This window comes from Silurus meridionalis, chromosome 28 (assembly GCF_014805685.1).
Source record: "Silurus meridionalis isolate SWU-2019-XX chromosome 28, ASM1480568v1, whole genome shotgun sequence".
Lineage (NCBI taxonomy): Eukaryota > Metazoa > Chordata > Actinopteri > Siluriformes > Siluridae > Silurus > Silurus meridionalis.
The window spans coordinates 12,186,559-12,201,381 of NC_060911.1; positions in this window are offsets into that span (position 1 = coordinate 12,186,559).

Below are 14,823 nucleotides of genomic sequence, written 5' to 3' on the forward strand. Positions count from 1 at the left end.
TATTTCTTAAACCAGAACAAACACTCCAGAAGGGCAAACAAGCAATCATAAGCAAGAGCCAGGCATTCACCAAACAGACTAGACTAAACAATCCCTGCTGGAAAATCCAGCCTGGTTTGAATGGTTACCAGCTAAAAACACTAAATTGAACTAAACAGTGATTTCTTCACTGGTGTGTAATACTTATTAATGTGTATATGATGTAGTTATAATTAAAAAACTGTTGTAGCAAATTTGGTTTGCAAAATAAGGAAATATTTATAAGTAATTATAACGGGTAATAGTTACTCCTAAATATTTAAATTAAGTTGAATTGACAGTAATGGAATTAACATTATTAACTTATTTGGTCTGTTCGTCTGCCGAACAGACAGTATAATCTTTTATTAATTCTATAAAAGGGGTATCTCCCCTGCCAAGAAAGACACGAAGAGAAGTAGGAAAAGAAGTAAGAGAAGAGAAAAAGAAAGGAAAGGCATGGGAAGCTTAATCTTCAAAATTACCGTAATTTCCGGACTATTAAGCGCACCCAAATATAAGCCGCACCCACTGAATTTGACAGATTTTTATATTGAACATAAATAAGCCGCACCTGTCTATAAGCCTACAAGTCTTCACTAAAACTAATAAACTTTACACAGGCTTTGATGAAAGACAGTGTCTGTTACACGGCTTGTATCTAAACAGTAGCCATCGTCGTGCGTTTAAAAATCACCATCGGTGAATCTTTTCTCCGATGCCGTGCAGCTCAGAACACAGGTGAAGTGTGTTTTCATGCCCGGTTGTTTTCAGTGTGACGAATGATTCACATTTCCTGTAGACAGTCTGAGTGAGCGGCGGGTCAAACGTCAGAGAAACATCATCCATATTTATGATGTGGTGCAGCCCGATTCAGTGGGAGCATCTGATTTAATATAAAGAGTTTCATTGGTTCACCTGAACCGTTCGGCAATTTCATTGGTCTAATGTTATGGGGCTCAATCTTTTGGCTTGAAGTTTGTAAAACCGGGAAAACCCCCGAAAAAATCCATAAATTAGCCGCTTCATTGTTTTGGCTTGATCAAAGTGTGGGAAAAAAGTAACGGCTTATAGTCCGGAAAATACGGTAACCACAACCTAAACGAGAATCATCAAGGAATTCAAATTCACCTTAAAAATAAGGGGGTTAAGCTCAAACACGCATTTAGACTGGTTGGTAAAATGGTTACTTGCATTGGCTTTGGATTGCAATTTGGAGGAAGAAACGTCCTTTGTTCATGCGTTTGTGGGCATGGTTTCTGGGTTATACTTGCTTTGGAGAACTTAAAGTTTTATCCAAAGTGTATTAAGACAATATGGTACATTTCATGATCAAATAAAATGCACCCTTGTTAGGAAAGTAAAGAGCAGATAATTTTATATCAGGCCCTAAATGAAAAGACAGGGGTACATTAATAAACCTTTAGAGTGTAACTTTTGTTGAAGTAGAGTTAAACACTAGGTTTATTTACAGGAGAAAATACATACATGATATATGTTTATGTCATGTAATGTGGAACATTTTATTTATTATTTAATTAATAAAAAAATGCTTCCTTGTGGTGTGTGTGTGTGTGTGTCAGACCTACTAGGGCAGAGTTTCGAGAGTGAAATGTTTTATGGTTTGAGGGTCCTTGTGAAGTCAGACAGAGAGGCCAGGGGGGTTATCTGGCTTTCAGGGTGGTGTGTGTGTGTGTGTGTGTGTGTGTGTGTGTGTGTGTGTGTGTGTGTGTGTGTGTGTGTGTGTGTGTGTGTGTTTGTGTACTGTGTAAGGTATAGAGACTGGCTTGTGTTATCAGTTGAATGCTGCTTTGAAGTCAGCTGGAGAGGTCAGGGTTTGTCCTGCTTCAGTGTCTTCCGAGGTGGGGGTATGACACTGTGGTCTACAAACTCCCAATAAAAGTGTAAGAAGTGGTGCTCATCCTTTGATTCAAATGCAGATGTCAAGGTTTAAAAGGAATGCCTAGGACATGAAATCTAAATTACCTGTGCCAGACATTACACTGTCAAAGTGTGTAAATGTGTAAACTCAAAATGCAGACTCAGAACTCAGAATTTTTTTTCTTTGTATCTTGTCACTGCTATTGTCACGCAATATACAGTATTTACCAAAAAAACAATCTTTTCTTCATTGCCAATAAAAATGGCACATGAGGCAATTGACAGTTAAAACTGAAATCACAAAATCATAACAAAATCATGTAGCTATTAATGCCTTTCATTTAAAAGAATAACATTCTGTATTTAAATAGCAAATGTATTTTTAGTTATTCACAATGTTTGTAATTTTTATTTTTTTATATCCTGCATAGATTTTAGATTCATACAGTCACAAAGCACCATAGAATGCCACAAGAGACCATTTCTGCTTGTGGCCATCAAACTATATAACTTCCTCCTCTGTTAAACAGCTGGTCCACAATATAATGTGATAACACAGATATATGTATAGTTATAGATTTGACACACCTTATATAATGTTAATATCTTAGTCAATTTTGTGCAATAATTTCAGTGTAATAATAATAATAATAGATATTATTGTTACATGTGCAATAACTTGTATAACTATTATTGTCGTCTGACTTACTGCCATCAGTTTCATTGCTGTTACAAATTTAATTTCACTTATGTAGAACATTTTCTTATTTTTTATTTACTTTACTCTTTACTTTCATTTTACTCCGAGCAACTACAACTCAACAATTTCGGTATAGGATCAATCAAGTATTTTGATTCTGATGACTCTGATTTGAACTGAAAACTGTAAATGTGTAGATACCGGTGACTACCACCTGCTGACCTCTGGCTCGATAGTGGTGGCTCACACAGCCATGTGTTCCTTTACTCATTTCCTACACTTAATTTACATTTAAAGGCTAAATCCTATCTACACTTCAAAAGGAAGAACAGTATAAAATGTCTGGGCAGAGTTTGTTTAGCGTTCTTTTTGATTCCGATGAACCCAAAGTACTTGATGTGTTTTGTTACTGCTACGCTGTTATAAACAACTTTTTTTTTTTTTTTTACGATCATTATTGTCCTGCAACTACACCTATTTATTGCACAACGTGTTACATGCTAAATCTGATAGTTACTTCAGAAATCTAAATTGCCTACGCAAGTATGACATTTGTGGACACTTATTTTCCTATTTATTTTTTAAACATCTTTAATACTAATGTGAAAATGTTTTTATTGGAAAATATATCTTGCAAACAGAACTCATGTTTACAGCTACACTTTTATTTTCCAATAAATTGTGATTATAAACTTATTTTCCATATCTCAGTGGTTTTAATCTGCTCTATAGATGCATATGATTTACTTGACCATCAGATTGCATATTATGCCATACACATCTGTGATGATCACAAATGTTGAGCTCAGTAGCTCCTAGTTTTATAACCATAAAGACTGTATAAAACTGTAGAAAGAACATCACTTATAATCTTATACTCTCAAGTGCTCATGTTAGTTCTCTTTGAATCTTCTGACCCCGAATTCCCTGTATTAGCTGGGCATGTCACAACAGGTATGGGCTACTCGCTATATTATCGTCTATAACCTCAACATATCCACATTCTATCATTACACCTACAGTCAAATTCAGAGGTGAAAACGTTGTGGGTTGAGACTGTTTCCCTTCTCCTGGTACTAGCAGAGTCCCAGAAGATGAACAAAACCACATACCAGGAAATTCTTGAGAAGAATCTGTTACCATCCACCAGGACTATGAGCATGAGACCTTTGTCGACCTTTCAGCATACCAATGATCTAAAACATACTGCAGAGGAGACTCTCAGTTGAATTCATCGAATTGAAAATAATCTTTGAATAAAGCACAGTTGAAAAGTGGTAGAATAAGCTTGAGTTCAAGTGTAGCCACTGTGTCACACTGTGGTGTCACACTGAGGTTATTTCTTATACAGAACATCTCTTGGAGAGAATCGGCACAAATATACAGTCAGACTCAGACGTATGAAGTATCAACGTACAGATTTTCGGAGACACGTCAGTCACCCAAAATATAAAAAATGAAATAAAAAAATCGAAGAACATCAAAATTTATCTAAGAAATCTTTGAAAATCCAGGCGTGGTCAGTAGATTTAACAACGCCACAAACAGTGGGGGAGAAAGGGTGTCTTTCAGGCATGCGTTGGTGGACCCACAAAGCTCTGTCGCTAGCATGTCTTCCTCTAGTTAAGACATGTTCAGTGTTCTCATGCGTTTTTGTAGTAGTTAATTGTATTGACCTACATCATTTTGACTTAGTTTTCCGGTAGAGGCCTACCTGCATATTATGTATATATCTTTTGGCTTCTCCCATTAGGGGTCACCACAGCGGATCATCCGTATTCGTGATCCGCATGTTGGATTTGTTACATGTTTTTACGCTGGATGCCCTTCCTAACACAACCCTCCCCATTTATCTGGGCTTTGAACCGGCACTAAGAGTGCACCTAATGGCTGGGGTTGGTTCCCTGACCGGGAATTGAATATATATATATATGTATATACATACACACACACACACACACTTTATTTAATTCATTTTTATTTGTAAAGCGCTTTTAACAATGAACATAATTCATGTGTTCATTCATATATATATATTTCAGCTTCCTTGAAACTATTTTAGGGCAAACGATGTGATTTAATCATATTCATTGACCATACATTTGGCACATAGTCTAAGCCAGGTTTTTCAATTTAAAACAAATTTCAATGATTCCCCTCTTAGTACAGATTTATTTCATTACAGTATTATCTATCTACATTTTTGCTGTAAATATTTGGCTAATCAAAAGTTTATTCTTAAATGTTTAATCAACAGAAAACATTATAAGCAAATTAATATTATTTAAATGCATAAACCTATTCGTTTTTAGTTTATTTTTATTTTTTTATTTTGTTTAAAATCTCCCAAGATATTTCTTCTAAATGCTATTACAGCCACAGCTGACCAAATGACAAGTTAGATACAGTTTTTATATTAAACTACCTTGTCTTGAACACAATTTCTTGAGGCATTGTCATGGTACAGAAGCAGGTCATAAGAGGCAAATTTATAATCTAAAATTCAGACAGATCAGCAGACTAGATTGTTCAAATTGAAGCTCAATCTAAAACTGACAGTGTTTTTTTCTTTTTTTTCAGAACTAGTGGTATTTTCACCTTTTGCCAAATACTAATTCCAAATTTATTTGGCTGGGCATGTCAGCCCAAGTAACCCTGGTAGCTTTGGCATTCCTCCACTAAAACCTAGCACTATGGTTACATACTGTACACAACAAGCAGTATCCAGTTCATTCGGATGTCATTAGAACACAATATTACTATTATATATCTTTTTAGCATGGCCTATACATAACTCAGAACACATCACATCATATCCTTGTGCTCCAGTACATCTGATCAAACACATTATCAACTTGTGTTTGTTAATATTATGAACAACTTTGCTAATTCCTCTCCACTGCTTCTCCTTCTCTACCCATCCTGAGGCAACCCGAGTTGTGTCACACCTCATGAAGATTATGGACCTTCAAAGAAGTCTGTCTGGAGATGTACCATTGCCATTTGGATCCCACTTCATGTAGTTTTTAAACATTTGACTTATTTGAACATTTAAAGGCTCTGGCACAGATGAGTTGGTGTTGGATCTTTGAAGATCTCAGATGTTGAGCTATCCTATGAGTTGTTCAGAAATTCCTTGTTCCACAATGTCAACTGACTGTATAAGACTGTAGAAAGCACATGAATCGTAATCACACTCCAGTGCTTATGTTAGTTCTCACTCTCTAGTGTATTGTATTTAAGACTTATCACACCCTTGATATCACCCAAATGAGGATGGGTTCCACTCACAGTCTGGTTTTTCTCAAGGTTTCTACCTTATAACATCAAAGGGAGTTTTTTCTTGCCACAGTTGCCCCAGGCTGCTCATCAGGTACTAATACACATAAATCACTTATATTCTTTTTTTTTCAATAATTCTTACTATTATATTAAGTATAGATGCTGTACAATCAATGAATTTCCAATCTTATAGAAATATCCAGTACAAAACTGTGTAGCAGCAGTGAAACAGTTGGCAGAACAAGTCAGACTACAATGACACAGTTATACAGATATTGCACATGTAACAATTATTGCACTGAAATTATTGCACATAAATTGCCCAAGATATTAACATTATAAAAGTGTAGCATAAAAATCTATATCTATAACATCTATATCATGGACCAGCTTTTTAACACTCAGAAAAAGAATTTATGTAGTTTGATGGCTGCAGGCAGAAATGATCTCTTGGGTCTCTCTGTGGTGCCTCGTGGTTGTATGAGACTGTCACTGAACGCACTCCTCAAACTGACCAGTGTTTTATGTAGTGGATGGGAGGAGTTATCCAGGATGAAATGTATTTTGGACAGCATCCTCCTTTTGGAAGCCATCGTCAGAAAGTCCAGCTCCTCCCCATCAACGTCGCTGGCCTTGTGGATTAGTCTGTTAGCGTCTGCCACTCTCAGCCTGATTTCCCAGCATGCCACAGCATACAGGAGAGACCCATAAAACATCCTCAGCATCGTCCGGCAGATGGGGAACGACCTCCACCTCCTTCAACATTTGTTATTTTAGCAAACTATTTACTTTTGGTTAAATACCACAGTATATAATAGGATAAATGATAATACTTTATATAATTAGAGCAGAGTGGGTTTTAACTTGTATTCAAAACATGGCTTTAAGCTGAAAAATTAACACGAGACCAGGTTTCAAGGTCAAATTAAATTCAGTTTAATTGCATTTTCTATATAAAAATAGACAATTGTCATAAAGTAGTTTGAAAATGATTGGTTTAGACAAAAAAATGTAAATAGAATTGAAAAACAAATTGATTGAATTGTCTCTATAACATTAGCTTTATAATTTTAAACTTAATGAGTCATCAATGGGGAGGGAAAAAGTCAAGTAGCTTTAAGTGTCATTCCAACCATATAGAGCTGATGCAGTGCACAGTGCAATGTTACTCCTGGACACTGGTGCTACATAAAACAACATAGAGCTACCTAGCAGAACACAGCACTAAGGATTAAAGTAATTTGTCCTCCCCACATAAAGTGTATCGTGTACAAACAGTGCAAGACAAAAGACTTTCCAGTGTTGGAAAGATACACAAAAAACACAAAATAGAGCCGACCAGTAAACCTACTGTATTATAAGTTATACAGTGCAATGTGCAAAACTGAGAACTGTAAACAAATACAGTACTTTTAAACAAATACACAAAATGTTGTGCAAAACACCAACAGTAGCAATTGAGTAGATGTGCAAAAACAGCATTTAAACAGTTATAATATATAATAAGGGTGGTGCTGTAGACATGGATGCATATAAATTGTATTGAGTATAGTGTGCTTGAGTTTGTAACAGTTTAAACTTGAACTCATGGCCATCACAAGTCGTACCTTCAATTTTTGTTTTTGATCTTTGTCTTAGCTGTCCGTGTGAAGCCATCCTATATAGCACCAAATAAGATCCAACTGATAAGAACTCCATCAGGGCATCTGAATGGATCAGGCAGGTCCAGAGAGCAGATTATCAGGTATGATAAGATTAGCTGTGAAAGCATAACTAAAAGGGTGAGCCAAGACTGAGAGTTCATACTGACCACTGACATAATTTTTAACTATTATTTGTTAGTATTGCCATACATTGTTCAAATCAGTTAAATTAATTTCAATTTAACTTTATTTTTATAGCATTTTCACAATAGACAATGTCTCAAAGCAGCTTTACAGAATGTAAGAATTATTAAACAAAACTCAAATATAAGTAAACTATGTGTGTTTATCCCCAATGAGCATCCTGGGGTGATTTTGGTGAAAAACTTCCTTAAATGGTATGAGGAAGGATCCTTGAGAGGAACCAGACTCCAACATGGAACCCAACCTCCTTTGGGTGACACCAAGAGTGTGACTCTTAATCCTAAAACTAAAACAGCACTGAAGTGTGTGATTATGAGTAATAGTCTTTCTACAGTCTTCTACAGTCTTCTACAGTCAGTTGGAGTTGTAGAACCAGGAGCTACTCAGTCATAAAGTAGCTCAACATATGAGATCATTGTAGATTCAACACCAACTCCTCCGTGCCAGAGCTTTTACGTTTTACTGATAATACATTTATACTTTTCTTTATTTAAATTCATCAATTTTTGGATTCAGTAAAAGATGTATAAGTTGTAATAATTTTAAGTTTATCCCTACTGAGTGAGCCAGTGGTGACTGTAGCAAGGGAAAAACGTCCCTGAAACTTCATGAGGATGAAACCTTGAGAGGAACCAGCCTCAAGATAAAACAGTCTTCATCTTCAAAATCAAACAGCTTTATCTTAAACACTTTAAAATCCATTTATTACAGTTCCATTATTGTTAAGGTTTATTGTTCAGTGAAAGGCACTTAAATGCAAGACCTGTTTATGCAGACCATTTTACTAAACTGATAATAATTACAGTCCAAATCATCCTCAAAGTTTTTTTAGGGGCCTTCATATTGCCATGCTCCCCAGCAATCTGAATCTCTCGTGCATGTCATGTCACATACCCATTAGCAATCTACCAGACCTAATACTATTAGGTCTCGGTCATAGAAGAGAAAAAGCTGACATGAACAATCAGCTCATGTATAAGAAAATGCTTATAGTCTATGGTCTAGACAAGGTAAGAAAAGTAAATGTTTGAGAAATAGAAGAAAAGCATGATGAACTTTGATCTACAGAAACTTTGATATAGACATTCAGGTGGAGATTCTTTAACTAAGTAACTTAGAAACTAAGTAAAGATCGAGTAATGATTGTCATGAGAGCGAAATGTGAGCCAGCAGAGACCAATCAGATTCGCTCACTGTAACAGCTAACAGGAGCTGCTGTTGCCATCAGGAAAGCCCACCTGTGTATAGTCTTCCAGCCCGCAGTGATGTGGTTCTGAACTATTTACAAAAAAAAGGTTGCTGAAGTGCATTGGCCATTTAGCATCTGGGCTTTATCTCAGGGGCTGCATGCCTGCTGTCACACTTGCCATCAATCATACATTTCAGCCGGTGGTATATTGATGATCTGACATGCCCTCTATATTCATCCCCAGTGGCATTGAAACACATGCTAATTGCAAGACAAGCCTGACACAAGATTGATAAACCTGAGGGCGAAACTAAGTGCCACATGCCTGTCTATAACAGTGCACTACTATAACAGCAACCAGTGGCTGTGGACAAAGAAGAAGAACTTCTCCTGGGCCCTAGACATGCATACACATGAGGACAATGTTCCCAGCACACCAGTAAATCAACATTTAAATGGCTAAAGAAAAAAAGAACTCCAGACCAGTCAGGAACTTAAGAGAGCTGTGGATAAACAAACAGAATCAAACATATCCTTAAACATGAACAAACTGAGGCAACGTTTCTCTAGAATGATGCAAGATGATGCTTCAAACAAAACAAATATACTTATAACTGGCTTTTTAAGAACTGTGAACGTTTATAATAGCTCCAATTTTTTAAACAAAAAACACTTCAATTATTAATAGAGAAATTTGAAAATGGTAGAAATAAGAATAATGAGATTGTTAAAGAAATCAAAGGTAATCTAATTAAAAAAAATAATATAAACTTTTATCTAAATGGTTCCAGTAAGCACCATTGTGTTAATAAGATAAGATAAGATAAGATATACCTTCATACGTCCCACAGTGGGGACATTTCTTTGTTACAGCAGCAAAGGAAAGAAATAAAAATAAATGCAAATATATAAAAAGAATATACACATACTATAATATACAGTATATACACAGTACAATGTATAAATACAATAAGGGAAAAAAAATTATTAATATTAATTAAAATAATAGTGAGGAAGTGGAAACTGCATCAAAGCACAGTCCATAAACAAGACAAAAGCTGGTGAAAGAATCCACAGTAATTCCAACAGTCACTCTAAAAGAACAGTGGCAGAAAGTAAAAGTGCACCAGACAACCATTTTCAGCGCTCTTCATGTGGCTAAAACCAAACCATTGCTCATGTATTAAAAGCACAATGGTGACTTCTGGGTAACAGCTTTTTCTTCTATGATGAGACTAAAATATCATTATCAAACATAATACAAGCTATTACCAAGTTCAAGTCAAGTCAAGAAGTTTTTATCATTTCAAACATATGCAGATGACACAGAAATTAAACAACATTTATCCAGAACCCTGGTGCTACATAAAACAGCACAGAGCTAGATTACACAACAGAAAGCTACATAACAGAACACAGAGCTAAGGACTAAATAGTAAGTTGTCCTCGCCACATAAACTGCATCATGCAATAGTGCAAACAGTGTGAGACAAAAGACAACACAAAACAGAACAGTGCTGGACAGATGCACAAAATACACACAATAGCGCTGACTGATATACATTCTGTATAAATCAGGTAAACAAAAAGGGGTACTTGTAAACATATACACTTCTGTAGTGCAGCAGTTGGTGGCAGAAATGTGTACAAAAAACAGCAACCGCAGCAATCAAGTAAGTGTGTAAACACCTTTTTTGTGGTTTTCATCTTTAAAGGTTCGTATCAAATTACGAGTGGATATAATATTATATTCCATTTAAATCTACAAATAAATAAATAATAATAATAAAATAAGTAGAGTTGGGTAGAAACTTTCCAGCATGCCATTGGTCCCAAACTCAAAGACAAAACAATGCTTTGTTAAAAACAACAAAAAAGTAAATGTTTCCCAGTGTCCAAGTCAAAGTTCAGATTTGATTACTATTAAGAATTTGCTGCTTTTTAAAAAATAATTTTTTAAAGCAGTCAATAAACAATACCCAACCATCATAAAGAAACTGAAACAAGCACTGTTTGTGGATGGTTGACTTCAGAAATCGCCCCAAGCTGTTTTTCAACAAAAATGGTGAAAAGATTTTAATGAATTATGCAAGCAGCCTTTTCTTTCTTTTATAGTTATTTATTTTTTAAAGACTTGTTAAAAAATAATTGACTTTGAATTTTTACTTGAACAGCATATCGATTTACAATAAAAACATCAGCTGGAGCAATCTCTGCTATTTTTAATACGAGAGGTTTTGAACAATTTTGCAATGTGCTGTATGAATATTGCGGATCAAAAGTTTAAAGAAACCTGGTCTATTTAACAAACTAGGTCTTTTAGGCTTGTTTGTCAATAAAAATTACTTCACAACAGAAAATACTGCTGATGACGGTTGGGCTTCATATAGTTCATATTAGTTCATATTATTTAACTATTTAACATTCTACCCTTTTGATTAGAAGAAAACAAGTGCACAGGGCAATGATAAAGGGAATAAGCACTGGCAAGCAATATGTATTGTTGTATTGTACTTGACTTCTAAGTGTTTACTGTGGACATATGAATGTATAATATACATACAATATACACAGTGACCCGGTATTTGTATTCTGCACAAAGACATAGTGGAATTTAATTTAATCAAATCGAATCAAATGCTTCTTTAGGCTCTCTTGTATTTATCCTAAGGAGGTGGAAGCTCAGTGGTGGTCATTTTATGTATCTATGTTAGGGAGGTGGTAGCTCAGTGGTTAAGGCATTGGATTCTGGATAGGATCACAAAACTAAACTGTACAAAACACACACACTCACTGAGCTGTGTCACTGAACTGTACAACCTGAACTCAACACCAGTCAGTACTCAACTCAATCGATTCCATTACCCATATTATATTTATATTTAATCATATTATACTGTTTACATGCTGAACCTTTTTTACACCTCTCGACTGCTGCTACTTCTGTTTTTGCACAACATTGTGTTTATATTCACAAATACACCAGTGTTTATAGTCCTCTCATAGTCCTATAGGTTTACTGGTCATGTTTGTGTATCTGCCCCACACTCTCTTGTGTTGTCCGACTGCACTGTTTTTTGTCTACACTCGGTTGCACACGATGCACTTTATGTGGCGGAGACACTTAATTTAGACTTGTGCTCTGTGTTCTGTTATTTAGCTTTATGTTGTGTGATAAAGCTCTATGTTGTTAAATGTAGCACCAGGGTTCTGGAGAAACGTTGTCGCATTTTACTGTGTACTGTGTCAGCTAAATATGGTAGAAATGACAATAAAAGCTTTTTCAAAACTCAGCACCACAAAGCTCCCACTGCTGGCACTTGAGCAACCCTCAACTACTCAGTTATAAGTCACTCTGGATAAGGGTGTCTGCCAAATGCCATAAATGTAAATGTAGGGTGCCCATGTGGAGCCACCATAAGCAGCATAAGAACTCACACTAGAAGTAGAGCATTAGGATAAATCAGGCAGGTCCGATGAGTAGAAGGAGTCAGGAGTCTCGTTAGCGCTTTGCTGTGAGAAGGTTTATGACGCGCAAGATCTTATGTGTTGAAGATATCACAGATATCAGACACCCTTTGTTTTTAGGTAAACTTTGCAGAAAGAACTCCTTACAGGTAGATGCATCCCTTGTGTGCGGGCACTGGCATACTAGGGAGCATAACCTGGGACTGCCATGTTCTTGGCCATGGATGGAGTTTACCTGTGAATGACTCAAAGCATTAAGACAAGTTTGACAAGACAAGCATATTTTTGTACATTTACAGCATCTGTGCCTGAGGTGGTGTGATAAATTCGATGATGTGGCTGCAGGTAAATCACTAATCGCTCATTTGCATGCACCGCACCGCTCGTGTGCGCAATGGTGTCACTTTGTGACCCTGAGAGGCTCCTACACACTATTCTTCACAGATATAGGACTTTGTATATTGCAGAACTTCATGCCTTTAATAATCATTTGGTTACAGTCAGATTAAGATGATGAAGTTTATAATGATTTGATTTGTCAGAGTTTCAAATAAGAATTATTTGAACATCTTTTGTCATAATTCAATTAGGAATAAGCTGCAGTGAAGATCAATTCTTATCAAAGTGATGCCAAACCATTTTAGGTTTCTAGAATGCATGTTCGAAGCAAGGCTAAGAACTGAGAAGAATACAATAATAAAAAGAAAAATCATTGAAAACCTGAGGTGATCACATCACATTAATTCAACAATGGCCTGTGGAATGATCATAGAATTCAATTTTAAACTCTTTGACTAAATCTTAACCAATGAGCCTTTCATTGCTTATTGTTATTCTCAGGCTCACATTTAAAACCCATTTGTACAGTGCGTTGAAGAATCTGTTCTGATGAGTATTAGGGATTTTTTCTTCATATAAATGCTCTAGAACAAACTATTTGTGCACTGTTGAGTTTGAACGCAGTGTAATTTTCATTCAGACAGCTAATAGGCCTAATGGCATTTTTTTTATAACTTTGTTATTGCTCATAAGCCCATGCAAGCCTGTTTTAAACTGTTTTTACTAGGAAAAAAAAAAATTGATTTGAAAATGCATTTGAAATAGATTCAGGGACTTACTCTTGCCATAACATTGAGAGCTTAAGCTGATTTGTGAGCATCATGCACCAGGTGCTCTTCTACAACATTTGAGATTATTTTCTTTTTCCACTAGACAGGGTCTAGACTTAACATCATCAAACGGTTGGCCACAAGCACCAGTTTCCTCAGGCCCCAACTCATCCTCCAATGCATTTCAATGTCACATTAAAAATGATGTAAAATATATTTAAAAAGTGTAATGTGAATATTGCCTTACTCACTACCTACAGAAAGGTAGAACTACACACACTGCAAAAATAACTATCTGAATATAAGAAATAAATGCATGATTTAAGAAGATACAGACTAAAATCAAGTCAAATAATTTGCCAGTGCAGTAAGATAATTCCCCTTCAGGAACTCTAGCTGCGTCGCAACGCTTTGGAAACGCTTCCACGTTATCCACGCTCTGAATCATGTGTGCAATCAGCACGTCATGACCAGGAAGCTATAAAACGCACATGGGTTGAAGCTGGCGCCAGCTTCTATTTGTTCAGTAAGCGCTCTGTGTGTATTTTGTGAGCACAATTTCCGGTTGTGAGTTTCTCCTTGCCATGGGATACCCACAGGCTTCTTGAGGATTCTTGAGGGAGACGACTGCAAGCACTGAGCTCGTATGTGCATGCGATTGCTTCACTGCCAGAGGGCACTCTTTGAGGAGGGTGCCCTGACCCCCCAATTTCGGCCCCGCTAAGAAAAGCTTGGTCCTTTCTCAAACCTCACCTGCCTGGTACAGCTCATGTTTGCAGACTCCAGAAGCACGCCTTTCAGCATTTTTTTCCCCCTGTGATGAGACCATGCAGCTCTGCCTCTCTTCCTCTGAGGGGGGCAGCTCTATGCGAACCTGAGATAGAGGAGCTCATGGAGGTTGTGACACGTGCCGTTAATAAGCTGGATCTGGCTTGGCCAGCCGATGATCGGAAAGCCCCTCCGTCCAGCAAGCTCGAACAGCACTTTCTGCTCCTCATACACAGTAGTGAGGGACTGGTCAGTCTGGCGATAATAGGCTCTCTTTCCCAAAGATGGGAAAAGCTGGTGACGTCACCCCGCCGGTGACGCCGCGCCTTTCGTTGGACAGATTACACACTTGATTCAGAGTGTGGATAACGTGAAAGTGTTCACAAAGCGTTGAGACGCAGCGTCTTGTTCCCTCAGGGAACTAGGGTTACATACGTAACCTAGAGACGTTACACTTGGTAAGATTTTTTAAATTAGAAAACATATCTAGGCTTTAAAAAAGAAAAAAAAAACTATTAATTGAGCATTAAAACACTTGTTCCAAGCAGTCAATTTAGTCTA